Here is a 4067-nt window from a genome sequence, read left to right on the forward strand (position 1 = left end):
AAGCCTGTTTGTAGGTGGTATTTATAAGGTTTTGTTAATGATAAATTACCTGTTGACCGTTTGGTAGTTTGAAGTTGTCATGGGTGAAATGTATTACACATTTAATGCAAGTTGTGTGCTTCCAGTAAGTAATTAAAAAGCAAACGGAACAAAAGAAAGTCTTTCCACTGCTTGCACAAGAAGCTTATCCAACTGTTTCTCGTCTAAGGGTTTTATTTATTTGTTCATTATTTTGCCTTCTGTTCATAAAAGCAGTTGGTTTTATTCTGTGAAGTTAAACAAAGCATTCATTCATTAAATTCACTCCTGCATCTTTATAACACAGAATGGAAATATCCTGCCAAAAGCCTCATTTAGGATTATCAGGAGACCATCTTAACAAAATTATGTCGGACAATTTACGTTGGAATTTTTACTCGACAAATTGCAGACGTTCGCATGAGGTCGAAAATTACTGACAATCTCTGCAATTATCACAAATTCCTGAGCCTCCCCAGATAATACAGCTCCTGCTCGACACAGGAGAAAAAGGTGGATTAACCCTTTAAGCAGGCAAACTGATGAAAAACACGTCTGTTATTTCAGTGGCTGCAGGGAGCAGTTGTAGGTAGAGTTAAACTAATACGGTACACGTGTTCGAGCGCGAATGTGGTGCCAAAATGCAGAGTATGTGGTCGATCACGGCTGCTGCATGAGTCGGTTTGGAAGGTATGCACCGGAATCCAAACGCCTTATTAGGGAAAATATAATAATAAAAAATTAATAAGCAGTGTGAGGATTTGGAAATCTCTCTCATTGCGGGTTTAGGCCGATATTAAATCTCTTAATGCTTTGAAGAAAAAACAGCTGCTTGGAAATGAGGATTACACATAAATACAACACTTTCTGGATTAATGCAACTGACTGCAGAACGCAGCTACAAATAATGAGGTCTCACACTTCTACAAGCTTGGTCCCAAACCAATCCTCTTTAATATAAAATGGAACGCTGTAATTAAATGTGAACAATATCACGCACATTAAGCACTTTCTATAGCTTGGCTGTAAAACAGAAAAATATTAATATGGTGCAGGATAAAGGACAAAATTAAGACTATTGAGAGGCCGAAGGAGGCTATATCATTGCCCAGGCCAGCTACTGATCTGGCCAATGATAAGCCAGCGCAGGTAACTGAGAGGCCGGCGGTGGTAAATGAGAAGCCGTCTGTTCATTCGACCAGGGCGGCAAGTCATGTCTCTAACATAGCAACCCATTGGATCGGCTACTGGCTATGCTGGTCATTAGCTTCCCAGGCTGGCGACTAGCACGCCGAAGCTAGCAACCCAATGGATCGGTAACTGGATAGGCTGGTCATTAGCTTCCCAGGCTGGCGACTAGCACACCGAAGCTAGCAACCCAATGGATCGGTAACTGGATAGGCTGGTCATTAGCATCCGAGGCTGGCGACTAGCACGCCGAAGCTAGCAACCCAATGGATCGGTAACTGGATAGGCTGGTCATTAGCTTCCGAGGCTGGCGACTAGCACACCGAAGCTAGCTACATTAACCATTGATTTGACATTTTCTTCTGTTGTATTTAAGTGGCGTATTGGACCCCAATGCGCCGTGTTACTGCCACCAACTGGACACATGTAGGATTTATCTAGATTCTTTTAATTAGTCTATTTGTTCCCAACAAAGAAAGTATCATCTCTTTCCTTTGCTGACAATTTATGTGCGGTATTGCTGCTTGCAGTGCATGACCAGCCTGACTGATCCAGTGGGTTGCTAGCTTCGGCATGCTAATGGCTATGTTAGATGCATGACTTGCTGCCCTGGTGGAATGAACAGGCGGCTTCTCATTTACCACCGTCGGCCTCTCAGTTACCTGCGCTGGCTTATCATTGGCCATTGAGGACTGTAGCCTCTGTTTATGGGACGCCATATTTAACCACGGAGATAAACCGGCGCCTCATATATACTTATTTTTAAGTTTGATTCGTACAAAAATTAATAATAAACTCCCTCAGACAGGAGACACTTTCTTTAAGCTTACAAACGGCTCCTGCCTACCTGAACGCCCTCATCCAGGTCTACACTCCGTCCCGCCCACTACCCTCTGCCAATGAAAGGCGCCTGATACTCCCATCACAACAGGGCCCTTAGACTCTAACTAGACTCTTCTCCTCTGTAGTCCCCCTGTGGTGGAATGAGCTACCAAACTCCATTTGGTCCGCACAGTTCCTTTCACCTTTAAGAAGAAGGAGAGGGCCGGAGCCTATCTCAGCTGTCATTGGGCGAGAGGCGGGGCACGCAGCAGACAGGCAACCTTTCACGATCCCACTCAAACTTACCGCCAATTTAGAGTCACCAATGAACCCACTCTCGGATCCCATCAGCTCTAGTCTGAGACGTTTTAGCCTCCGGCGACACTGTGCCGTTTCCTTGTGATTGTACATCATGATGCAGATTTATAAAAAGTAAAAATTCAAGCTTTGTCGGGTCTATCCTCGAGAGGAGAAGAAAACTTTTAAAATGCTTGTTTGTCGAACGGAGGTCGGATCGATCTGATGCATTCGAGGAAGTCGGGAAATCTGAACGCTGAACGGCTTTCGTGACACAGCGTCAAGTTAAATTTTAGAACTAGAGCACGTTATCTGTTAGCATGCAGATGTTTATAGAGAATAATAATAAGCTAAATCATCGACAGGTGACGCTGATGTGAGCCTGGGTGTCATTACATTCCTTCTGCTTTTGCTCTCCGCACGGACTCTTTTTCCTGCATACGCCGCAGCCTGCTGATTCATGATTGGCCAGTATTACTCGGACGACGAGTGTAGTTCAAATGGAAACCAGAACACTTGCTTTCCCAGAAATCCATGGCATAGAGATTACCAATGAACCTAACGAGCCTGTCTTTGGACTGTGTTCCTGAGGAGCATGCACGGGGAGAACATGCAAGGAACCTTCTAGCTGTGAGGCGACAGCGCTAACCACTGCACCACCGTGCAGCCCCCAGAAATATTGTAACCTGGGAAAACAGCTGCATTAAAAATTCCATTTATGGTAAGACAATGAATTTAAAGGTCGTCCAGTCGGCAGAAAGTCTACCAGATACCTTCAACCCTTTGAAGTCTTCAGGCAGAAAAAGTAGTCCTCCTTTTACATGTTATTAAGCCTCTGAATTGCAGCTGCAAAGTCCCCTTCAATACAGAAATGTTGCACCTGGAGACGTAAAAGTAAAACAGCAGTAAACACCACCCTGTTTTGCTCACCTCCTCTGGTTTATTTCATCTTTGGCATTGATTTAAACTTATTAAGTCTTCTCAGCCGTACTCTGAAACACAAAGTTCTGGAGGACAGAAAGTCTGGATCGAATCCATCCTCGGCTGCTGCATTTGATACAAATATAATTACACCACTACAAACATTGTTTTTCATAGTGCTATGCTCTGACAAAAAGCAGCAACAGGAACACATTACAGTCCCTGGAACAAAGTCAGTGATCTGGTCCTGATAAGTTGATCTGTAGATCCGTCCCAACATGTTGTCGCAGCGCATTAGGTACGCTCCCAGCTTGTTACACACCACAAACAGTTGGTGGTGGACTTCAAAACTCACTACCCATTTGTGCTGTTCAACAAACATGTTTTATATAAGCCGCAGATGTTTGTGGGAGCTAGTGTGGAGGCAGAAATGAATGGGTTCACTTGCACCTGTGGAGCCACATTTGTCTAAAGAGAATTCCCAAATGGAGCTTAATGGAACAATCAAGAAGGAATGCTTGTTTTTATGCGTTCATGAAGGGGTTCTTATTAACTTAGTTAGCTAGGAACATCATTTTTAAATTGAAATTAGGCCTGTTAGTCTATTATCTCTGCTCTGCCTTTTTGATCAGATTTAAACACCATAATTTGCTCCAAGACAATTCAGGGGCTGCATCCTATGAAGGACGTATTTGAAGGCCGACACGCTGTCACAGCAGCTCGCCAAGGGCTGTCCAATTCCCAAGGCCCCTTTGGAAGCGCCAGACAAATGCGTCCTCCGTTTTCCGGGCCATTTGGTGCGTCATTCGCGGCTCAACGTA

The sequence above is a fragment of the Semicossyphus pulcher genome, unplaced genomic scaffold (assembly GCF_022749685.1).
Source record: "Semicossyphus pulcher isolate SPU_LCO1_2020_fin unplaced genomic scaffold, fSemPul1.0.p SCAF_21, whole genome shotgun sequence".
NCBI lineage: Eukaryota > Metazoa > Chordata > Actinopteri > Labriformes > Labridae > Semicossyphus > Semicossyphus pulcher.